The sequence below is a fragment of the Vipera berus genome, assembly GCF_964194415.1.
Source record: "Vipera berus genome assembly, chromosome: 5".
Classification (NCBI taxonomy): Eukaryota; Metazoa; Chordata; class Lepidosauria; order Squamata; family Viperidae; genus Vipera; species Vipera berus.
Genome location: NC_138207.1, coordinates 75,807,208 through 75,832,286, shown reverse-complemented (window position 1 = coordinate 75,832,286; position 25,079 = coordinate 75,807,208).

Here is a 25,079-nt window from a genome sequence, read left to right as displayed (position 1 = left end):
ATTTTTGTGCCCAGGAGGCAAATTTTTTTTTGACCCAAATGTAAAAACGGACACCAGATTGAGATTCGGGGTTGAATTTCATGGTGAAAAATGGTGCTTTTTCTAGTTTTTAAAAATCAAGCTATTTTGGTGTCCTGGGAAGGAAATTCCTGTTGCCGGGGTCAGGGATTTTTGTGCCCTGGAGGCAAATTTTTTTTTTTGACCCAAATTTTAAAACGGACACCAGAATGAGATTCGGGGTTGAATTTCATGGTGAAAAATGGTGCTTTTTCTAGTTTTTAAAAATCAAGCTATTTTGGTGTCCTGGGAAGGAAATTCCTGATGCCGGGGGGGTCAGGGATTTTTGTGCCCAGGAGGCAAAATAATTTTTTGACCCAAATTTTAAAACGGACACCAGAATGAGATTCGGGGTTGAATTTCATGGTGAAAACTGGTGCTTTTTCTAGTTTTTAAAAATCAAGCTATTTTGGTGTCCTGGGAAGGAAATTCCTGTTGCCGGGGTCAGGGATTTTTGTGCCCTGGAGGCAAATTTTTTTTTTGACCCAAATTTTAAAACGGACACCAGAATGAGATTCGGGGTTGAATTTCATGGTGAAAACTGGTGCTTTTTCTAGTTTTTAAAAATCAAGCTATTTTGGTGTCCTGGGAAGGAAATTCCTGTTGCCGGGGTCAGGGATTTTTGTGCCCAGGAGGCAAATTTTTTTTTTGACCCAAATTTTAAAACGGACACCAGAATGAGATTCGGGGTTGAATTTCATGGTGAAAAATGGTGCTTTTTCTAGTTTTTAAAAATCAAGCTATTTTGGTGTCCTGGGAAGGAAATTCCTGATGCCGGGGGGGTGAGGGATTTTTGTGCCCAGGAGGCAAAAAATTTTTTTGACCCAAATGTAAAAACGGACACCAGAATGAGATTCGGGGTTGAATTTCATGGTGAAAACTGGTGCTTTTTCTAGTTTTTAAAAATCAAGCTATTTTGGTGTCCTGGGAAGGAAATTCCTGCTGCCGGGGTCAGGGATTTTTGTGCCCAGGAGGCATTTTTTTTTGACACAAATGTATAAACGGACACCAGAACGAGATTCGGGGTTGAATTTCATGGTGAAAAATGGTGCTTTTTCTAGTTTTTAAAAATCAAGCAATTTTGGTGTCCTGGAAAGGAAATTCCTGATGCCGGGGTCAGGGATTTTTGTGCCGAAAAGGCAAAAAATTTTTTTGACCCAAATGTAAAAATGGACACCAGAATGAGATTCGGGGTTGAATTTCATGGTGAAAAATGGTGCTTTTTCTAGTTTTTAAAAATCAAGCTATTTTGGTGTCCTGGGAAGGAAATTCCTGCTGCCGGGGTCAGGGATTTTTGTGCCCAGGAGGCAATTATTTTTTTTTTTTACCCAAATGTAAAAACGGACACCAGATTGAGATTCGGAGTTGAATTTCATGGTGAAAAATGGTGCTTTTTCTAGTTTTTAAAAATCAAGCTATTTTGGTGTCCTGGAAAAAAAATTCCTGATGCCGGGGTCAGGGATTTTTGTGCCCAGGAGGCAAAAAAAATTTATTCACCCAAATGTAAAAACGGACACCAGAACGAGATTCGGGGTTAAATTTCATGGTGAAAAATGGTGCTTTTTCTAGTTTTTAAAAATCAAGGTATTTTGGTGTCCTGGGAAGGAAATTCCTGCTGCCGGGGTCAGGGATTTTTGTGCCAAGGAGGCAATTTTTTTTTTGACCCAAATGTAAAAACGGACACCAGAACGAGATTCGGGGTTGAATTTCATGGTGAAAAATGGTGCTTATTCTAGTTTTTAAAAATCAAGCTATTTTGGTGTCCTGGGAGGGAAATTCCTGATGCCGGGGTCAGGGATTTTTGTGCCCAGGAGGCAAATTTTTTTTGACCCAAATGTAAAAACGGACACCAGATTGAGATTCGGGGTTGAATTTCATGGTGAAAAATGGTGCTTTTTCTAGTTTTTAAAAATCAAGCTATTTTGGTGTCCTGGGAAGGAAATACCTGTTGCCGGGGTCAGGGATTTTTGTGCCCAGGAGGGAAATTTTTTTTTTACCCAAATGTAAAAACGGACACCAGAACGAGATTCGGGGTTGAATTTCATTGTGAAAACTGGTGCTTTTTCTAGTTTTTAAAAATCAAGCTATTTTGGTGTCCTGGAAAGGAAATTCCTGCTGCCGGGGTCAGGGATTTTTGTGCCCAGGAGGCAATTATTTTTTTTTGACCCAAATGTAAAAACGGACACCAGATTGAGATTCGGAGTTGAATTTCATGGTGAAAAATGGTGGTTTTTCTAGTTTTTAAAAATCAAGCTATTTTGGTGTCCTGGGAAGGAAATTCCTGATGCCGGGGTCAGGGATTTTTGTGCCCAGGAGGCAAATTTTTTGTTGACCCAAATGTAAAAACGGACACCAGAACGAGATTCGGGGTTGAATGTCATGGTGAAAACTGGTGCTTTTTCTAGTTTTTAAAAATCAAGCTATTTTGGTGTCCTGGGTAGGAAATTCCTGATGCCGGGGTCAGGGATTTTTGTGCCAAGGAGGGAAAATTTTTTTTGACCCAAATGTAAAAACGGACACCAGAATGAGATTCGGGGTTGAATTTCATGTTGAAAAATGTTGCTTTTTCTAGTTTTTAAAAATCAAGCTATTTTGGTGTCCTGGGAAGGAAATTCCTGATGCCGGCGTCAGGGATTTTTGTGCCCAGGGGGGAATTTTTTTTTGACCCAAATGTAAAAACGGACACCAGAACGAGATTTGGGGTTGAATTTCATGGTGAAAAATGGTGCTTTTTCTAGTTTTTAAAAATCAAGCTATTTTGGTGTCCTGGGAAGGAAATTCCTGCTGCCGGGGTAAGAGATTTTTGTGCCCAGGAGGCAATTATTTTTTTTTGACCCAAATGTATAAACGGACACCAGAACGAGATTCGGGGTTGAATTTCATGGTGAAAACTGGTGCTTTTTCTAGTTTTTAAAAATCAAGCTATTTTGGTGTCCTGGGAAGGAAATTCCTGCTGCCGGGGTCAGGGATTTTTGTGCCCAGGAGGCATTTTTTTTGACCCAAATGTAAAAACGGACACCAGATTGAGATTTGGAGTTGAATTTCATGGTGAAAAGTGGTGCTTTTTCTAGTTTTTAAAAATCAAGCTATTTTGGTGTCCTGGGAAGGAAATTCCTGATGCCGGGGTCAGGGATTTTTGTGCCCAGGAGGCAAAATTTTTTTTTGACCGAAATGTAAAAACAGACACCAGAACGAGATTCGGGGTTCAATGTCATGGTGAAAACTGGTGCTTTTTCTAGTTTTTAAAAATCAAGCTATTTTGGTGTCCTGGGAAGGAAATTCCTGCTGCCGGGGTCAGGGATTTTTGTGCCCAGGAGGCAATTATTTTTTTTGACACAAATGTATAAACGGACACCAGAACGAGATTCGGGGTTGAATTTCATGGTGGAAAATGGTGCTTTTTCTAGTTTTTAAAAATCAAGCTATTTTGGTGTCCTGGAAAGGAAATTTCTGATGCCGGGGTCAGGGATTTTTGTGCCCAGGAGGCAAAAAAATTTTTTGACCAAAATGTAAAAACAGACACCAGAACGAGATTCGGGGTTGAATTTCATGGTGAAAAATGGTGCTTTTTCTAGTTTTTAAAAATCAAGCTATTTTGGTGTCCTGGGAAGGAAATTCCAGATCAGGGTCAGGTCAGGGATTTTTGTGCCCAGGAGGCAAAAAAAAATTATTCACCCAAATGTAAAAACGGACACCAGATTGAGATTCGGGGTTGAATTTCATGGAGAAAAATGGTGCTTTTTCTCGTTTTTAAAAATCAAGCTATTTTGGTGTCCTGGGAAGGAAATTCCTGTTGCCGGGGTCAGGGATTTTTGTGCCCAGGAGGCAAATTTTTTTTTTGACCCAAATTTTAAAACGGACACCAGAATGAGATTCGGGGTTGAATTTCATGGTGAAAAATGGTGCTTTTTCTAGTTTTTAAAAATCAAGCTATTTTGGTGTCCTGGGAAGGAAATTCCTGATGCCGGGCGGGATCAGGGATTTTTGTGCCCAGGAGGCAAATTTTTTTTGACCCAAATGTAAAAATGGACACCAGAATGAGATTCGGGGTTGAATTTCATGGTGAAAAATGGTGCTTTTTCTAGTTTTTAAAAATCAAGCTATTTTGGTGTCCTGGGAAGGAAATTCCTGCTGCCGGGGTCAGGGATTTTTGTGCCCAGGAGGCATTTTTTTTGACCCAAATGTAAAAACGGACACCAGATTGAGATTCGGAGTTGAATTTCATGGTGAAAAATGGTGCTTTTTCTAGTTTTTAAAAATCAAGCTATTTTGGTGTCCTGGGAGGGAAATTCCTGATGCCGGGGTCAGGGATTTTTGTGCCCAGGAGGCAAATTTTTTTTTGACCCAAATGTAAAAACGGACACCAGAACGAGATTCGGGGTTGAATTTCATGGTGAAAAATGGTGCTTTTTCTAGTTTTTAAAAATCAAGCTATTTTGGTGTCCTGGGAAGGAAATTCCTGATGCCGGGCGGGATCAGGGATTTTTGTGCCCAGGAGGCAAATTTTTTTTGACCCAAATGTAAAAACGGACACCAGATTGAGATTCGGAGTTGAATTTCATGGTGAAAAATGGTGCTTTTTCTAGTTTTTAAAAATCAAGCTATTTTGGTGTCCTGGGAGGGAAATTCCTGATGCCGGGGTCAGGGATTTTTGTGCCCAGGAGGCAAATTTTTTTTTGACCCAAATGTAAAAACGGACACCAGATTGAGATTCGGGGTTGAATTTCATGGTGAAAAATGGTGCTTTTTCTAGTTTTTAAAAATCAAGCTATTTTGGTGTCCTGGGAAGGAAATTCCTGTTGCCGGGGTCAGGGATTTTTGTGCCCTGGAGGCAAATTTTTTTTTTGACCCAAATTTTAAAACGGACACCAGAATGAGATTCGGGGTTGAATTTCATGGTGAAAACTGGTGCTTTTTCTAGTTTTTAAAAATCAAGCTATTTTGGTGTCCTGGGAAGGAAATTCCTGATGCCGGGGGGGTCAGGGATTTTTGTGCCCAGGAGGCAAAATAATTTTTTGACCCAAATTTTAAAACGGACACCAGAATGAGATTCGGGGTTGAATTTCATGGTGAAAACTGGTGCTTTTTCTAGTTTTTAAAAATCAAGCTATTTTGGTGTCCTGGGAAGGAAATTCCTGATGCCGGGGTCAGGGATTTTTGTGCCCAGGAGGCAAAAATATTTTTTTGACCCAAATGTAAAAACGGACACCAGAATGAGATTCGGGGTTGAATTTCATGGTGAAAACTGGTGCTTTTTCTAGTTTTTAAAAATCAAGCTATTTTGGTGTCCTGGGAAGGAAATTCCTGATGCCGGGGTCAGGGATTTTTGTGCCCAGGAGGCAAAAAAATTTTTTGACCGAAATGTAAAAACAGACACCAGAACGAGATTCGGGGTTGAATTTCATGGTGAAAAATGGTGCTTTTTCTAGTTTTTAAAAATCAAGCTATTTTGGTGTCCTGGGAAGGAAATTCCTGATGCCGGGCAGGGTCAGGGATTTTTGTGCCAAGGAGGCAAATTTTTTTTGACCCAAATGTAAAAACGGACACCAGATTGAGATTCGGGGTTGAATTTCATGGTGAAAAATGGTGCTTTTTCTAGTTTTTCAAAATCAAGCTATTTTGGTGTCCTGGGAAGGAAATTCCTGTTGCCGGGGTCAGGGATTTTTGTGCCCAGGAGGCAAATTTTTTTTTTGACCCAAATTTTAAAACGGACACCAGAATGAGATTCGGGGTTGAATTTCATGGTGAAAAATGGTGCTTTTTCTAGTTTTTAAAAATCAAGCTATTTTGGTGTCCTGGGAAGGAAATTCCTGATGCCGGGGGGGGGTCAGGGATTTTTGTGCCCAGGAGGCAAAAAATTTTTTTGACCCAAATGTAAAAACGGACACCAGAATGAGATTCGGGGTTGAATTTCATGGTGAAAACTGGTGCTTTTTCTAGTTTTTAAAAATCAAGCTATTTTGGTGTCCTGGGAAGGAAATTCCTGCTGCCGGGGTCAGGGATTTTTGTGCCCAGGAGGCATTTTTTTTGACCCAAATGTAAAAACGGACACCAGATTGAGATTCGGAGTTGAATTTCATGGTGAAAAATGGTGCTTTTTCTAGTTTTTAAAAATCAAGCTATTTTGGTGTCCTGGGAAGGAAATTCCTGTTGCCGGGGTCAGGGATTTTTGTGCCCAGGAGGCAAATTTTTTTTTTGACCCAAATTTTAAAACGGACACCAGAATGAGATTCGGGGTTGAATTTCATGGTGAAAAATGGTGCTTTTTCTAGTTTTAAAAAATCAAGCTATTTTGGTGTCCTGGGAAGGAAATTCCTGATGCCGGGCGGGATCAGGGATTTTTGTGCCCAGGAGGCAAATTTTTTTTGACCCAAATGTAAAAATGGACACCAGAATGAGATTCGGGGTTGAATTTCATGGTGAAAAATGGTGCTTTTTCTAGTTTTTAAAAATCAAGCTATTTTGGTGTCCTGGGAAGGAAATTCCTGCTGCCGGGGTCAGGGATTTTTGTGCCCAGGAGGCATTTTTTTTTGACCCAAATGTAAAAACGGACACCAGATTGAGATTCGGAGTTGAATTTCATGGTGAAAAATGGTGCTTTTTCTAGTTTTTAAAAATCAAGCTATTTTGGTGTCCTGGGAGGGAAATTCCTGATGCCGGGGTCAGGGATTTTTGTGCCCAGGAGGCAAATTTTTTTTGACCCAAATGTAAAAACGGACACCAGAACGAGATTCGGGGTTGAATTTCATGGTGAAAAATGGTGCTTTTTCTAGTTTTTAAAAATCAAGCTATTTTGGTGTCCTGGGAAGGAAATTCCTGATGCCGGGCGGGATCAGGGAGTTTTGTGCCCAGGAGGCAAATTTTTTTTGACCCAAATGTAAAAACGGACACCAGATTGAGATTCGGAGTTGAATTTCATGGTGAAAAATGGTGCTTTTTCTAGTTTTTAAAAATCAAGCTATTTTGGTGTCCTGGGAGGGAAATTCCTGATGCCGGGGTCAGGGATTTTTGTGCCCAGGAGGCAAATTTTTTTTTGACCCAAATGTAAGAACGGACACCAGATTGAGATTCGGGGTTGAATTTCATGGTGAAAAATGGTGCTTTTTCTAGTTTTTAAAAATCAAGCTATTTTGGTGTCCTGGGAAGGAAATTCCTGTTGCCGGGGTCAGGGATTTTTGTGCCCTGGAGGCAAATTTTTTTTTTGACCCAAATTTTAAAACGGACACCAGAATGAGATTCGGGGTTGAATTTCATGGTGAAAACTGGTGCTTTTTCTAGTTTTTAAAAATCAAGCTATTTTGGGGTCCTGGGAAGGAAATTCCTGATGCCGGGGGGGTCAGGGATTTTTGTGCCCAGGAGGCAAAAAAATTTTTTGACCCAAATTTTAAAACGGACACCAGAATGAGATTCGGGGTTGAATTTCATGGTGAAAACTGGTGCTTTTTCTTGTTTTTAAAAATCAAGCTATTTTGGTGTCCTGGGAAGGAAATTCCAGATGCCGGGGTCAGGGATTTTTGTGCCCAGGAGGCAAATTTTTTTTTGACCCAAATGTAAAAATGGACACCAAAATGAGATTCGGGGTTGAATTTCATGGTGAAAAATGGTGCTTATTCTAGTTTTTAAAAATCAAGCTATTTTGGTGTCCTGGGAGGGAAATTCCAGATGCCGGGGTCAGGGATTTTTGTGCCCAGGAGGCAAATTTTTTTTTGACCCAAATGTAAAAACGGACACCAGATTGAGATTCGGGGTTGAATTTCATGGTGAAAAATGGTGCTTTTTCTAGTTTTTAAAAATCAAGCTATTTTGGTGTCCTGGGAAGGAAATTCCTGATGCCGGGGGGGTCAGGGATTTTTGTGCCCAGGAGGCAAAAAAATTTTTTGACCCAAATGTAAAAACGGACACCAGAATGAGATTCGGGGTTGAATTTCATGGTGAAAACTGGTGCTTTTTCTAGTTTTTAAAAATCAAGCTATTTTGGTGTCCTGGGAAGGAAATTCCTGCTGCCGGGGTCAGGGATTTTTGTGCCCAGGAGGCATTTTTTTTTGACCCAAATGTAAAAACGGACACCAGATTGAGATTCGGAGTTGAATTTCATGGTGAAAAATGGTGCTTTTTCAAGTTTTTAAAAATCAAGCTATTTTGGTGTCCTGGGAAGGAAATTCCTGATGCCGGGGTCAGGGATTTTTGTGCCCAGGAGGCAAAAAAATTTTTTGACCGAAATGTAAAAACAGACACCAGAACGAGATTCGGGGTTCAATGTCATGGTGAAAACTGGTGCTTTTTCTAGTTTTTAAAAATCAAGCTATTTTGGTGTCCTGGGAAGGAAATTCCTGCTGCCGGGGTCAGGGATTTTTGTGCCCAGGAGGCAATTATTTTTTTTGACACAAATGTATAAATGGACACCAGAACGAGATTCGGGGTTGAATTTCATGGTGAAAAATGGTGCTTTTTCTAGTTTTTAAAAATCAAGCTATTTTGGTGTCCTGAGAAGGAAATTCCTGATGCCGGTGAAAAATGATGCTTTTTCTAGTTTTTCTAGTTTTTAAAAATCAAGCTATTTTGGTGTCCTGGGAGGGAAATTCCTGATGCCGGGGTCAGGGATTTTTGTGCCCAGGAGGCAAATTTTTTTTTTGACCCAAATTTTAAAACGGACACCAGAATGAGATTCGGGGTTGAATTTCATGGTGAAAAATGGTGCTTTTTCTAGTTTTTAAAAATCAAGCTATTTTGGTGTCCTGGGAAGGAAATTCCTGATGCCGGGGGGGTCAGGGATTTTTGTGCCCAGGAGGCAAAAATATTTTTTGACCGAAATGTAAAAACGGACACCAGAACGAGATTCGGGGTTCAATTTCATGGTGAAAACTGGTGCTTTTTCTAGTTTTTAAAAATCAAGCTATTTTGGTGTCCTGGGAAGGAAATTCCTGCTGCCGGGGTCAGGGATTTTTGTGCCCAGGAGGCAATTATTATTTTTTTGACCCAAATGTATAAACGGACACCAGAACGAGATTCGGGGTTGAATTTCATGGTGAAAAATGGTGCTTTATCTAGTTTTTAAAAATCAAGCTATTTTGGTGTCCTGGGAAGGAAATTCCTGATGCCGGGGTCAGGGATTTTTGTGACCAGGAGGCAAAAAATTTTTTCACCCAAATTTTAAAACGAACACCAGAATGAGATTTGGGGTTGAATTTCATGGGGAAAAATGGTGCTTTTTCTAGTTTTTAAAAATCAAGCTATTTTGGTGTCCTGGGAAGGAAATTCCTGATGCCGGGGGGTCAGGGATTTTTGTGCCCAGGAGGCAAATTTTTTTTGACCCAAATGTAAAAACGGACACCAGATTGAGATTCGGAGTTGAATTTCATGGTGAAAAATGGTGCTTTTTCTAGTTTTTAAAAATCAAGCTATTTTGGTGTCCTGGGAGGGAAATTCCTGATGCCGGGGTCAGGGATTTTTGTGCCCAGGAGGCAAATTTTTTTTTGACCCAAATGTAAGAACGGACACCAGATTGAGATTCGGGGTTGAATTTCATGGTGAAAAATGGTGCTTTTTCTAGTTTTTAAAAATCAAGCTATTTTGGTGTCCTGGGAAGGAAATTCCTGTTGCCGGGGTCAGGGATTTTTGTGCCCTGGAGGCAAATTTTTTTTTTGACCCAAATTTTAAAACGGACACCAGAATGAGATTCGGGGTTGAATTTCATGGTGAAAACTGGTGCTTTTTCTAGTTTTTAAAAATCAAGCTATTTTGGGGTCCTGGGAAGGAAATTCCTGATGCCGGGGGGGTCAGGGATTTTTGTGCCCAGGAGGCAAAAAAATTTTTTGACCCAAATTTTAAAACGGACACCAGAATGAGATTCGGGGTTGAATTTCATGGTGAAAACTGGTGCTTTTTCTTGTTTTTAAAAATCAAGCTATTTTGGTGTCCTGGGAAGGAAATTCCAGATGCCGGGGTCAGGGATTTTTGTGCCCAGGAGGCAAATTTTTTTTTGACCCAAATGTAAAAATGGACACCAAAATGAGATTCGGGGTTGAATTTCATGGTGAAAAATGGTGCTTATTCTAGTTTTTAAAAATCAAGCTATTTTGGTGTCCTGGGAGGGAAATTCCAGATGCCGGGGTCAGGGATTTTTGTGCCCAGGAGGCAAATTTTTTTTTGACCCAAATGTAAAAACGGACACCAGATTGAGATTCGGGGTTGAATTTCATGGTGAAAAATGGTGCTTTTTCTAGTTTTTAAAAATCAAGCTATTTTGGTGTCCTGGGAAGGAAATTCCTGATGCCGGGGGGGTCAGGGATTTTTGTGCCCAGGAGGCAAAAAAATTTTTTGACCCAAATGTAAAAACGGACACCAGAATGAGATTCGGGGTTGAATTTCATGGTGAAAACTGGTGCTTTTTCTAGTTTTTAAAAATCAAGCTATTTTGGTGTCCTGGGAAGGAAATTCCTGCTGCCGGGGTCAGGGATTTTTGTGCCCAGGAGGCATTTTTTTTTGACCCAAATGTAAAAACGGACACCAGATTGAGATTCGGAGTTGAATTTCATGGTGAAAAATGGTGCTTTTTCAAGTTTTTAAAAATCAAGCTATTTTGGTGTCCTGGGAAGGAAATTCCTGATGCCGGGGTCAGGGATTTTTGTGCCCAGGAGGCAAAAAATTTTTTTGACCGAAATGTAAAAACAGACACCAGAACGAGATTCGGGGTTCAATGTCATGGTGAAAACTGGTGCTTTTTCTAGTTTTTAAAAATCAAGCTATTTTGGTGTCCTGGGAAGGAAATTCCTGCTGCCGGGGTCAGGGATTTTTGTGCCCAGGAGGCAATTATTTTTTTTGACACAAATGTATAAATGGACACCAGAACGAGATTCGGGGTTGAATTTCATGGTGAAAAATGGTGCTTTTTCTAGTTTTTAAAAATCAAGCTATTTTGGTGTCCTGAGAAGGAAATTCCTGATGCCGGTGAAAAATGATGCTTTTTCTAGTTTTTCTAGTTTTTAAAAATCAAGCTATTTTGGTGTCCTGGGAGGGAAATTCCTGATGCCGGGGTCAGGGATTTTTGTGCCCAGGAGGCAAATTTTTTTTTTGACCCAAATTTTAAAACGGACACCAGAATGAGATTCGGGGTTGAATTTCATGGTGAAAAATGGTGCTTTTTCTAGTTTTTAAAAATCAAGCTATTTTGGTGTCCTGGGAAGGAAATTCCTGATGCCGGGGGGGTCAGGGATTTTTGTGCCCAGGAGGCAAAAATATTTTTTGACCGAAATGTAAAAACGGACACCAGAACGAGATTCGGGGTTCAATTTCATGGTGAAAACTGGTGCTTTTTCTAGTTTTTAAAAATCAAGCTATTTTGGTGTCCTGGGAAGGAAATTCCTGCTGCCGGGGTCAGGGATTTTTGTGCCCAGGAGGCAATTATTATTTTTTTGACCCAAATGTATAAACGGACACCAGAACGAGATTCGGGGTTGAATTTCATGGTGAAAAATGGTGCTTTATCTAGTTTTTAAAAATCAAGCTATTTTGGTGTCCTGGGAAGGAAATTCCTGATGCCGGGGTCAGGGATTTTTGTGACCAGGAGGGAAAAAAATTTTTCACCCAAATTTTAAAACGAACACCAGAATGAGATTTGGGGTTGAATTTCATGGGGAAAAATGGTGCTTTTTCTAGTTTTTAAAAATCAAGCTATTTTGGTGTCCTGGGAAGGAAATTCCTGATGCCGGGGGGTCAGGGATTTTTGTGCCCAGGAGGCAAATTTTTTTTTGACCCAAATTTAAAAACGGACACCAGAATGAGATTCGGGGTTGAATTTCATGGTGAAAAATGGTGCTTTTTCTAGTTTTTAAAAATCAAGCTATTTTGGTGTCCTGGGAAGGAAATTCCTGATGCCGGGCGGGGTCAGGGATTTTTGTGCCCAGGAGGCAAATTTTTTTTTGACCCAAATGTAAAAATGGACACCAAAATGAGATTTGGGGTTGAATTTCATGGTGAAAAATGGTGCTTTTTCTAGTTTTTAAAAATCAAGCTATTTTGGTGTCCTGGGAAGGAAATTCCTGTTGCCGGGGTCAGGGATTTTTGTGCCCAGGAGGCAAATTTTTTTTTTGACCCAAATATTAAAACGGACACCAGAATGAGATTCGGGGTTGAATTTCATGGTGAAAAATGGTGCTTTTTCTAGTTTTTAAAAATCAAGCGATTTTGGTGTCCTGGGAAGGAAATTCCTGATGCCGGGGGGGTCAGGGATTTTTGTGCCCAGGAGGAAAAAAAATTTTTTGACCCAAATGTAAAAACGGACACCAGAATGAGATTCGGGGTTGAATTTCATGGTGAAAACTGGTGCTTTTTCTAGTTTTTAAAAATCAAGCTATTTTGGTGTCCTGGGAAGGAAATTCCTGCTGCCGGGGTCAGGGATTTTTGTGCCCAGGAAGCATTTTTTTTTGACCCAAATGTAAAAACGGAAACCAGATTGAGATTCGGAGTTGAATTTCATGGTGAAAAATGGTGCTTTTTCTAGTTTTTAAGAATCAAGCTATTTTGGTGTCCTGGGAAGGAAATTCCTGATGCCGGGGTCAGGGATTTTTGTGCCCAGGAGGCAAAAAAATTTTTTGACCGAAATGTAAAAACAGACACCAGAACGAGATTCGGGGTTCAATGTCATGGTGAAAACTGGTGCTTTTTCTAGTTTTTAAAAATCAAGCTATTTTGGTGTCCTGGGAAGGAAATTCCTGCTGCCGGGGTCAGGGATTTTTGTGCCCAGGAGGCAATTATTTTTTTTGACACAAATGTATAAACGGACACCAGAACGAGATTCGGGGTTGAATTTCATGGTGAAAAATGGTGCTTTTTCTAGTTTTTAAAAATCAAGCTATTTTGGTGTCCTGAGAAGGAAATTCCTGATGCCGGTGAAAAATGATGCTTTTTCTAGTTTTTCTAGTTTTTAAAAATCAAGCTATTTTGGTGTCCTGGGAGGGAAATTCCTGATGCCGGGGTCAGGGATTTTTGTGCCCAGGAGGCAAATTTTTTTTTTGACCCAAATTTTAAAACGGACACCAGAATGAGATTCGGGGTTGAATTTCATGGTGAAAAATGGTGCTTTTTCTAGTTTTTAAAAATCAAGCTATTTTGGTGTCCTGGGAAGGAAATTCCTGATGCCGGGGGGGTCAGGGATTTTTGTGCCCAGGAGGCAAAAATTTTTTTGACCGAAATGTAAAAACAGACACCAGAACGAGATTCGGGGTTGAATTTCATGATGAAAAATGGTGCTTTTTCTAGTTTTTAAAATTCAAGCTATTTTGGTGTCCTGGGAAGGAAATTCCTGATGCTGGGGTCAGGGATTTTTGTGCCAAGGAGGCAAATTTTTTTTTCACCAAAATTTTTAAACGAACACCATAATGAGATTCGGGGTTGAATTTCATGGTGAAAAATGGTGCTTTTTCTAGTTTTTAAAAATCAAGCTATTTTGGTGTCCTGGGAAGGAAATTCCTGATGCCGGGGGGTCAGGGATTTTTGTGCCCAGGAGGCAAATTTTTTTTTGACCCAAATGTAAAAATGGACAGCAAAATGAGATTCGGGGTTGAATTTCATGGTGAAAAATGGTGCTTATTCTAGTTTTTAAAAATCAAGCTATTTTGGTGTCCTGGGAGGGAAATTCCAGATGCCGGGGTCAGGGATTTTTGTGCCCAGGAGGCAAATTTTTTTTTGACCCAAATGTAAAAATGGACAGCAAAATGAGATTCGGGGTTGAATTTCATGATGAAAAATGGTGCTTTTTCTAGTTTTTAAAAATCAAGCTATTTTGGTGTCCTGGGAAGGAAATTCCTGCTGCCGGGGTCAGGGATTTTTGTGCCCAGGAGGCAATTATTTTTTTTTTGACCCAAATGTAAAAACGGACACCAGAATGAGATTTGGGGTTGAATTTCATGGTGAAAACTGGTGCTTTTTCTAGTTTTTAAAAATCAAGCTATTTTGGTGTCCTGGAAAGGAAATTCCTGATGCCGGGGTCAGGGATTTTTGTGACCAGGAGGCAAAAAATTTTTTTGACCAAAATGTAAAAACAGACACCAGAACGAGATTCGGGGTTGAATTTCATGGTGAAAAATGGTGCTTTTTCTAGTTTTTAAAAATCAAGCTATTTTGGTGTCCTGGGAAGGAAATTCCTGATGCCGGGGTCAGGGATTTTTGTGCCAAGGAGGCAAATTTTTTTTTCACCCAAATTTTAAAACGAACACCAGAATGAGATTTGGGGTTGAATTTCATGGGGAAAAATGGTGCTTTTTCTAGTTTTTAAAAATCAAGCTATTTTGGTGTCCTGGGAAGGAAATTCCTGCTGCCGGGGTCAGGGATTTTTGTGCCCAGGAGGCAAGTTTTTTTTGACCCAAATTTAAAAACGGACACCAGAATGAGATTCGGGGTTGAATTTCATGGTGAAAAATGGTGCTTTTTCTAGTTTTTAAAAATCAAGCTATTTTGGTGTCCTGGGAAGGAAATTCCTGATGCCGGGCGGGGTCAGGGATTTTTGTGCCCAGGAGGCAAATTTTTTTTTGACCCAAATGTAAAAATGGACACCAAAATGAGATTCGGGGTTGAATTTCATGGTGAAAAATGGTGCTTATTCTAGTTTTTAAAAATCAAGCTATTTTGGTGTCCTGGGAGGGAAATTCCAGATGCCGGGGTCAGGGATTTTTGTGCCAAGGAGGCAATTTTTTTTTTCACCCAAATGTAAAAACGGACACCAGATTGAGATTCGGGGTTGAATTTCATGGTGAAAAATGGTGCTTTTTCTAGTTTTTAAAAAGCAAGCTATTTTGGTGTCCTGGGAAGGAAATTCCTGCTGCCGGGGTCAGGGATTTTTGTGCCCAGGAGGCAATTATTTTTTTTGACACAAATGTATAAACGGACACCAGAACGAGATTCGGGGTTGAATTTCATGGTGAAAAATGGTGCTTTTTCTAGTTTTTAAAAATCAAGCTATTTTGGTGTCCTGGAAAGGAAATTCCTGATGCCGGGGTCAGGGATTTTTGTGCCCAGGAGGCAAAAAATTTTTTTGACCGAAATGTAAAAACAGACACCAGAACGAGATTCGGGGTTGAATTTCATGGTGAAAAATGGTGCTTGTTCTAGTTTTTAAAAATCAAGCTATTTTGGTGTCCTGGGAAGGAAATTCCTGATGCCGGGGTCAGGGATTTTTGTGCCCAGGAGGCAAAAAAAAATTATTCACCCAAATGTAAAAACGGACACCAGAACGAGATTCGGGGTTAAATTTCATGGTGAAAACTGGTGCTTTTTCTAGTTTTTAAAAATCAAGGTATTTTGATGTCCTGGGATGGAAATTCCTGCTGCTGGGGTCAGCGATTTTTGTGCCCAGGAGGCAAATTTTTTTTTGACCCAAATGTAAAAACGGACACCAGAACGAGATTCGGGGTTGAATTTCATGGTGAAAAATGGTGCTTATTCTAGTTTTTAAAAATCAAGCTATTTTGGTGTCCTGGGAGGGAAATTCCAGATGCCGGGGTCAGGGATTTTTGTGCCCAGGAGGCAAATTTTTTTTTGACCCAAATGTAAAAACGGACACCAGATTGAGATTCGGGGTTGAATTTCATGGTGAAAAATGGTGCTTTTTCTAGTTTTTAAAAATCAAGCTATTTTGGTGTCCTGGGAAGGAAATTCCTGATGCCGGGGGGGTCAGGGATTTTTGTGCCCAGGAGGCAAAAAATTTTTTTGACCGAAATGTAAAAACGGACACCAGAATGAGATTCGGGGTTGAATTTCATGGTGAAAACTGGTGCTTTTTCTAGTTTTTAAAAATCAAGCTATTTTGGTGTCCTGGGAAGGAAATTCCTGCTGCCGGGGTCAGGGATTTTGGTGCCCAGGAGGCATTTTTTTTTGACCCAAATGTAAAAACGGACACCAGATTGAGATTCGGAGTTGAATTTCATGGTGAAAAATGGTGCTTTTTCAAGTTTTTAAAAATCAAGCTATTTTGGTGTCCTGGGAAGGAAATTCCTGATGCCGGGGTCAGGGATTTTTGTGCCCAGGAGGCAAAAAAATTTTTTGACCGAAATGTAAAAACAGACACCAGAACGAGATTCGGGGTTGAATTTCATGGTGAAAAATGGTGCTTTTTCTAGTTTTTAAAAATCAAGCTATTTTGGTGTCCTGGGAAGGAAATTCCTGATGCCGGGGTCAGGGATTTTTGTGCCAAGGAGGCAATTATTTTTTTTTTGACCCAAATGTAAAAACGGACACCAGAATGAGATTTGGGGTTGAATTTCATGGTGAAAAATGGTGCTTTTTCTAGTTTTTAAAAATCAAGCTATTTTGGTGTCCTGGGAAGGAAATTCCTGATGCCGGGCGGGGTCAGGGATTTTTGTGCCCAGGAGGCAAATTTTTTTTGACCCAAATGTAAAAATGGACACCAAAATGAGATTCGGGGTTGAATTTCATGGTGAAAAATGGTGCTTATTCTAGTTTTTAAAAATCAAGCTATTTTGGTGTCCTGGGAGGGAAATTCCAGATGCCGGGGGGGTCAGGGATTTTTGTGCCCAGGAGGCAAAAAATTTTTTTGACCCAAATGTAAAAACGGACACCAGAACGAGATTCGGGGTTCAATGTCATGGTGAAAACTGGTGCTTTTTCTAGTTTTTAAAAATCAAGCTATTTTGGTGTCCTGGGAAGGAAATTCCTGCTGACGGGGTCAGGGATTTTTGTGCCCAGGAGGCAATTATTTTTTTTGACACAAATGTATAAACGGACACCACAACGAGATTCGGGGTCTAATTTCATGGTGAAAAATGGTGCTTTTTCTAGTTTTTAAAAATCAAGCTATTTTGGTGTCCTGGGAAGGAAATTCCTGCTGCCGGGGTCAGGGATTTTGGTGCCCAGGAGGCATTTTTTTTTGACCCAAATGTAAAAACGGACACCAGATTGAGATTCGGAGTTGAATTTCATGGTGAAAAATGGTGCTTTTTCAAGTTTTTAAAAATCAAGCTATTTTGGTGTCCTGGGAAGGAAATTCCTGATGCCGGGGTCAGGGATTTTTGTGCCCAGGAGGCAAAAAAATTTTTTGACCGAAATGTAAAAACAGACACCAGAACGAGATTCGGGGTTGAATTTCATGGTGAAAAATGGTGCTTTTTCTAGTTTTTAAAAATCAAGCTATTTTGGTGTCCTGGGAAGGAAATTCCTGATGCCGGGGTCAGGGATTTTTGTGCCAAGGAGGCAATTATTTTTTTTTTGACCCAAATGTAAAAACGGACACCAGAATGAGATTTGGGGTTGAATTTCATGGTGAAAAATGGTGCTTTTTCTAGTTTTTAAAAATCAAGCTATTTTGGTGTCCTGGGAAGGAAATTCCTGATGCCGGGCGGGGTCAGGGATTTTTGTGCCCAGGAGGCAAATTTTTTTTTGACCCAAATGTAAAAATGGACACCAAAATGAGATTCGGGGTTGAATTTCATGGTGAAAAATGGTGCTTATTCTAGTTTTTAAAAATCAAGCTATTTTGGTGTCCTGGGAGGGAAATTCCAGATGCCGGGGGGGTCAGGGATTTTTGTGCCCAGGAGGCAAAAAATTTTTTTGACCCAAATGTAAAAACGGACACCAGAACGAGATTCGGGGTTCAATGTCATGGTGAAAACTGGTGCTTTTTCTAGTTTTTAAAAATCAAGCTATTTTGGTGTCCTGGGAAGGAAATTCCTGCTGACGGGGTCAGGGATTTTTGTGCCCAGGAGGCAATTATTTTTTTTGACACAAATGTATAAACGGACACCACAACGAGATTCGGGGTCTAATTTCATGGTGAAAAATGGTGCTTTTTCTAGTTTTTAAAAATCAAGCTATTTTGGTGTCCTGGAAAGGAAATTCCTGATGCCGGGGTCAGGGATTTTTGTGCCCAGGAGGCAAAAAATTTTTTTGACCGAAATGTAAAAACAGACACCAGAACGAGATTCGGGGTTGAATTTCATGGTGAAAAATGGTGCTTTTTCTAGTTTTTAAAAATCAAGCTATTTTGGTGTCCTGGGAAGGAAATTCCTGGTGCCGGGGTCAGGGATTTTTGTGCCCAGGAGGCAAAAAAAATTATTCACCCAAATGTAACAACGGACACCAGAACGAGATTCGGGGTTAAATTTCATGGTGAAAAATGGTGCTTTTTCTAGTTTTTAAAAATCAAGGTATTTTGGTGTCCTGGGAAGGAAATTCCTGATGCCGGGCGGGATCAGGGATTTTTGTGCCCAGGAGGCAAATTTTTTTTGACCCAAATGTAAAAATGGACACCAGAATGAGATTCGGGGTTGAATTTCATGGTGAAAAATGGTGCTTTTTCTAGTTTTTAAAAATCAAGCTATTTTGGTGTCCTGGGAAGGAAATTCCTGCTGCCGGGGTCAGGGATTTTTGTGCCCAGGAGGCATTTTTTTTTGACCCAAATGTAAAAACGGACACCAGATTGAGATTCGGAGTTGAATTTCATGGTGAAAAATGGTGCTTTTTCTAGTTTTTAAAAATCAAGCTATTTTGGTGTCCTGGGAGGGAAATTCCTGATGCCGGGGTCAGGGATTTTTGTGCCCAGGAGGCAAATTTTTTTTGACCCAAATGTAAAAACGGACACCAGAACGAGATTCGGGGTTGAATTTCATGGTGAAAAATGGTGCTTTTTCTAGTTTTTAAAAATCAAGCTATTTTGGTGTCCTGGGAAGGAAATTCCTGATGCCGGGCGGGATCAGGGAGTTTTGTGCCCAGGAGGCAAATTTTTTTTGACCCAAATGTAAAAACGGACACCAGATTGAGATTCGGAGTTGAATTTCATGGTGAAAAATGGTGCTTTTTCTAGTTTTTAAAAATCAAGCTATTTTGGTGTCCTGGGAGGGAAATTCCTGATGCCGGGGTCAGGGATTTTTGTGCCCAGGAGGCAAATTTTTTTTTGACCCAAATGTAAGAACGGACACCAGATTGAGATTCGGGGTTGAATTTCATGGTGAAAAATGGTGCTTTTTCTAGTTTTTAAAAATCAAGCTATTTTGGTGTCCTGGGAAGGAAATTCCTGTTGCCGGGGTCAGGGATTTTTGTGCCCTGGAGGCAAATTTTTTTTTTGACCCAAATTTTAAAACGGACACCAGAATGAGATTCGGGGTTGAATTTCATGGTGAAAACTGGTGCTTTTTCTAGTTTTTAAAAATCAAGCTATTTTGGGGTCCTGGGAAGGAAATTCCTGATGCCGGGGGGGTCAGGGATTTTTGTGCCCAGGAGGCAAAAAAATTTTTTGACCCAAATTTTAAAACGGACACCAGAATGAGATTCGGGGTTGAATTTCATGGTGAAAACTGGTGCTTTTTCTTGTTTTTAAAAATCAAGCTATTTTGGTGTCCTGGGAAGGAAATTCCAGATGCCGGGGTCAGGGATTTTTGTGCCCAGGAGGCAAATTTTTTTTTGACCCAAATGTAAAAATGGACACCAAAATGAGATTCGGGGTTGAATTTCATGGTGAAAAATGGTGCTTATTCTAGTTTTTAAAAATCAAGCTATTTTGGTGTCCTGGGAGGGAAATTCCAGATGCCGGGGTCAGGGATTTTTGTGCCCAGGAGGCAAATTTTTTTTTGACCCAAATGTAAAAACGGACACCAGATTGAGATTCGGGGTTGAATTTCATGGTGAAAAATGGTGCTTTTTCTAGTTTTTAAAAATCAAGCTATTTTGGTGTCCTGGGAAGGAAATTCCTGATGCCGGGGGGGTCAGGGATTTTTGTGCCCAGGAGGCAAAAAAATTTTTTGACCCAAATGTAAAAACGGACACCAGAATGAGATTCGGGGTTGAATTTCATGGTGAAAACTGGTGCTTTTTCTAGTTTTTAAAAATCAAGCTATTTTGGTGTCCTGGGAAGGAAATTCCTGCTGCCGGGGTCAGGGATTTTTGTGCCCAGGAGGCATTTTTTTTTGACCCAAATGTAAAAACGGACACCAGATTGAGATTCGGAGTTGAATTTCATGGTGAAAAATGGTGCTTTTTCAAGTTTTTAAAAATCAAGCTATTTTGGTGTCCTGGGAAGGAAATTCCTGATGCCGGGGTCAGGGATTTTTGTGCCCAGGAGGCAAAAAAATTTTTTGACCGAAATGTAAAAACAGACACCAGAACGAGATTCGGGGTTCAATGTCATGGTGAAAACTGGTGCTTTTTCTAGTTTTTAAAAATCAAGCTATTTTGGTGTCCTGGGAAGGAAATTCCTGCTGCCGGGGTCAGGGATTTTTGTGCCCAGGAGGCAATTATTTTTTTTGACACAAATGTATAAATGGACACCAGAACGAGATTCGGGGTTGAATTTCATGGTGAAAAATGGTGCTTTTTCTAGTTTTTAAAAATCAAGCTATTTTGGTGTCCTGAGAAGGAAATTCCTGATGCCGGTGAAAAATGATGCTTTTTCTAGTTTTTCTAGTTTTTAAAAATCAAGCTATTTTGGTGTCCTGGGAGGGAAATTCCTGATGCCGGGGTCAGGGATTTTTGTGCCCAGGAGGCAAATTTTTTTTTTGACCCAAATTTTAAAACGGACACCAGAATGAGATTCGGGGTTGAATTTCATGGTGAAAAATGGTGCTTTTTCTAGTTTTTAAAAATCAAGCTATTTTGGTGTCCTGGGAAGGAAATTCCTGATGCCGGGGGGGTCAGGGATTTTTGTGCCCAGGAGGCAAAAATATTTTTTGACCGAAATGTAAAAACGGACACCAGAACGAGATTCGGGGTTCAATTTCATGGTGAAAACTGGTGCTTTTTCTAGTTTTTAAAAATCAAGCTATTTTGGTGTCCTGGGAAGGAAATTCCTGCTGCCGGGGTCAGGGATTTTTGTGCCCAGGAGGCAATTATTATTTTTTTGACCCAAATGTATAAACGGACACCAGAACGAGATTCGGGGTTGAATTTCATGGTGAAAAATGGTGCTTTATCTAGTTTTTAAAAATCAAGCTATTTTGGTGTCCTGGGAAGGAAATTCCTGATGCCGGGGTCAGGGATTTTTGTGACCAGGAGGCAAAAAATTTTTTCACCCAAATTTTAAAACGAACACCAGAATGAGATTTGGGGTTGAATTTCATGGGGAAAAATGGTGCTTTTTCTAGTTTTTAAAAATCAAGCTATTTTGGTGTCCTGGGAAGGAAATTCCTGATGCCGGGGGGTCAGGGATTTTTGTGCCCAGGAGGCAAATTTTTTTTGACCCAAATGTAAAAACGGACACCAGATTGAGATTCGGAGTTGAATTTCATGGTGAAAAATGGTGCTTTTTCTAGTTTTTAAAAATCAAGCTATTTTGGTGTCCTGGGAGGGAAATTCCTGATGCCGGGGTCAGGGATTTTTGTGCCCAGGAGGCAAATTTTTTTTTGACCCAAATGTAAGAACGGACACCAGATTGAGATTCGGGGTTGAATTTCATGGTGAAAAATGGTGCTTTTTCTAGTTTTTAAAAATCAAGCTATTTTGGTGTCCTGGGAAGGAAATTCCTGTTGCCGGGGTCAGGGATTTTTGTGCCCTGGAGGCAAATTTTTTTTTTGACCCAAATTTTAAAACGGACACCAGAATGAGATTCGGGGTTGAATTTCATGGTGAAAACTGGTGCTTTTTCTAGTTTTTAAAAATCAAGCTATTTTGGGGTCCTGGGAAGGAAATTCCTGATGCCGGGGGGGTCAGGGATTTTTGTGCCCAGGAGGCAAAAAAATTTTTTGACCCAAATTTTAAAACGGACACCAGAATGAGATTCGGGGTTGAATTTCATGGTGAAAACTGGTGCTTTTTCTTGTTTTTAAAAATCAAGCTATTTTGGTGTCCTGGGAAGGAAATTCCAGATGCCGGGGTCAGGGATTTTTGTGCCCAGGAGGCAAATTTTTTTTTGACCCAAATGTAAAAATGGACACCAAAATGAGATTCGGGGTTGAATTTCATGGTGAAAAATGGTGCTTATTCTAGTTTTTAAAAATCAAGCTATTTTGGTGTCCTGGGAGGGAAATTCCAGATGCCGGGGTCAGGGATTTTTGTGCCCAGGAGGCAAATTTTTTTTTGACCCAAATGTAAAAACGGACACCAGATTGAGATTCGGGGTTGAATTTCATGGTGAAAAATGGTGCTTTTTCTAGTTTTTAAAAATCAAGCTATTTTGGTGTCCTGGGAAGGAAATTCCTGATGCCGGGGGGGTCAGGGATTTTTGTGCCCAGGAGGCAAAAAAATTTTTTGACCCAAATGTAAAAACGGACACCAGAATGAGATTCGGGGTTGAATTTCATGGTGAAAACTGGTGCTTTTTCTAGTTTTTAAAAATCAAGCTATTTTGGTGTCCTGGGAAGGAAATTCCTGCTGCCGGGGTCAGGGATTTTTGTGCCCAGGAGGCATTTTTTTTTGACCCAAATGTAAAAACGGACACCAGATTGAGATTCGGAGTTGAATTTCATGGTGAAAAATGGTGCTTTTTCAAGTTTTTAAAAATCAAGCTATTTTGGTGTCCTGGGAAGGAAATTCCTGATGCCGGGGTCAGGGATTTTTGTGCCCAGGAGGCAAAAAATTTTTTTGACCGAAATGTAAAAACAGACACCAGAACGAGATTCGGGGTTCAATGTCATGGTGAAAACTGGTGCTTTTTCTAGTTTTTAAAAATCAAGCTATTTTGGTGTCCTGGGAAGGAAATTCCTGCTGCCGGGGTCAGGGATTTTTGTGCCCAGGAGGCAATTATTTTTTTTGACACAAATGTATAAATGGACACCAGAACGAGATTCGGGGTTGAATTTCATGGTGAAAAATGGTGCTTTTTCTAGTTTTTAAAAATCAAGCTATTTTGGTGTCCTGAGAAGGAAATTCCTGATGCCGGTGAAAAATGATGCTTTTTCTAGTTTTTCTAGTTTTTAAAAATCAAGCTATTTTGGTGTCCTGGGAGGGAAATTCCTGATGCCGGGGTCAGGGATTTTTGTGCCCAGGAGGCAAATTTTTTTTTTGACCCAAATTTTAAAACGGACACCAGAATGAGATTCGGGGTTGAATTTCATGGTGAAAAATGGTGCTTTTTCTAGTTTTTAAAAATCAAGCTATTTTGGTGTCCTGGGAAGGAAATTCCTGATGCCGGGGGGGTCAGGGATTTTTGTGCCCAGGAGGCAAAAATATTTTTTGACCGAAATGTAAAAACGGACACCAGAACGAGATTCGGGGTTCAATTTCATGGTGAAAACTGGTGCTTTTTCTAGTTTTTAAAAATCAAGCTATTTTGGTGTCCTGGGAAGGAAATTCCTGCTGCCGGGGTCAGGGATTTTTGTGCCCAGGAGGCAATTATTATTTTTTTGACCCAAATGTATAAACGGACACCAGAACGAGATTCGGGGTTGAATTTCATGGTGAAAAATGGTGCTTTATCTAGTTTTTAAAAATCAAGCTATTTTGGTGTCCTGGGAAGGAAATTCCTGATGCCGGGGTCAGGGATTTTTGTGACCAGGAGGGAAAAAAATTTTTCACCCAAATTTTAAAACGAACACCAGAATGAGATTTGGGGTTGAATTTCATGGGGAAAAATGGTGCTTTTTCTAGTTTTTAAAAATCAAGCTATTTTGGTGTCCTGGGAAGGAAATTCCTGATGCCGGGGGGTCAGGGATTTTTGTGCCCAGGAGGCAAATTTTTTTTTGACCCAAATTTAAAAACGGACACCAGAATGAGATTCGGGGTTGAATTTCATGGTGAAAAATGGTGCTTTTTCTAGTTTTTAAAAATCAAGCTATTTTGGTGTCCTGGGAAGGAAATTCCTGATGCCGGGCGGGGTCAGGGATTTTTGTGCCCAGGAGGCAAATTTTTTTTTGACCCAAATGTAAAAATGGACACCAAAATGAGATTTGGGGTTGAATTTCATGGTGAAAAATGGTGCTTTTTCTAGTTTTTAAAAATCAAGCTATTTTGGTGTCCTGGGAAGGAAATTCCTGTTGCCGGGGTCAGGGATTTTTGTGCCCAGGAGGCAAATTTTTTTTTTGACCCAAATATTAAAACGGACACCAGAATGAGATTCGGGGTTGAATTTCATGGTGAAAAATGGTGCTTTTTCTAGTTTTTAAAAATCAAGCGATTTTGGTGTCCTGGGAAGGAAATTCCTGATGCCGGGGGGGTCAGGGATTTTTGTGCCCAGGAGGAAAAAAAATTTTTTGACCCAAATGTAAAAACGGACACCAGAATGAGATTCGGGGTTGAATTTCATGGTGAAAACTGGTGCTTTTTCTAGTTTTTAAAAATCAAGCTATTTTGGTGTCCTGGGAAGGAAATTCCTGCTGCCGGGGTCAGGGATTTTTGTGCCCAGGAAGCATTTTTTTTTGACCCAAATGTAAAAACGGAAACCAGATTGAGATTCGGAGTTGAATTTCATGGTGAAAAATGGTGCTTTTTCTAGTTTTTAAGAATCAAGCTATTTTGGTGTCCTGGGAAGGAAATTCCTGATGCCGGGGTCAGGGATTTTTGTGCCCAGGAGGCAAAAAAATTTTTTGACCGAAATGTAAAAACAGACACCAGAACGAGATTCGGGGTTCAATGTCATGGTGAAAACTGGTGCTTTTTCTAGTTTTTAAAAATCAAGCTATTTTGGTGTCCTGGGAAGGAAATTCCTGCTGCCGGGGTCAGGGATTTTTGTGCCCAGGAGGCAATTATTTTTTTTGACACAAATGTATAAACGGACACCAGAACGAGATTCGGGGTTGAATTTCATGGTGAAAAATGGTGCTTTTTCTAGTTTTTAAAAATCAAGCTATTTTGGTGTCCTGAGAAGGAAATTCCTGATGCCGGTGAAAAATGATGCTTTTTCTAGTTTTTCTAGTTTTTAAAAATCAAGCTATTTTGGTGTCCTGGGAGGGAAATTCCTGATGCCGGGGTCAGGGATTTTTGTGCCCAGGAGGCAAATTTTTTTTTTGACCCAAATTTTAAAACGGACACCAGAATGAGATTCGGGGTTGAATTTCATGGTGAAAAATGGTGCTTTTTCTAGTTTTTAAAAATCAAGCTATTTTGGTGTCCTGGGAAGGAAATTCCTGATGCCGGGGGGGTCAGGGATT